Below are 432 nucleotides of genomic sequence, written 5' to 3' on the forward strand. Positions count from 1 at the left end.
CACAGAACGCTGTTACCTTCCCACTGAAGTGGTACCTATTGATCTACTTGCAATTTCTTGCTTTCGAACTGCTAGGTTGGCAGGAGCTGGATCTAGAGACGGGAGCTCACTCCATCATGCGGCACACTTGGGTCTCGAACTGCTGAACTTCCGACCTTCCACAGCCTGCAGTTCAGCGTCTTAACCACTTGAGCCACCGCAGCTCCATATATGGTTCTTTACAAAGTCAGAATACCTGGACTTGAATTATTTAAGCAATTTTAACAATCACTTTCAACGTAACAAATTACTCTTTTTTTTTAACCTAAATCTACTTTATTGTGATCGTTGTATGACCTCCTGGGTTTTCAGTGGTTTATCTTTACTTTCCCTTTCCATATTTTCCTGTAGTTTTTAGGGGGGGGGACGGAAAAAAAAGATCCAGGTGGGAAG

Source organism: Gekko japonicus, unplaced genomic scaffold (assembly GCF_001447785.1).
Source record: "Gekko japonicus isolate JY-2015 unplaced genomic scaffold, Gekko_japonicus_V1.1 scaffold959, whole genome shotgun sequence".
Classification (NCBI taxonomy): Eukaryota; Metazoa; Chordata; class Lepidosauria; order Squamata; family Gekkonidae; genus Gekko; species Gekko japonicus.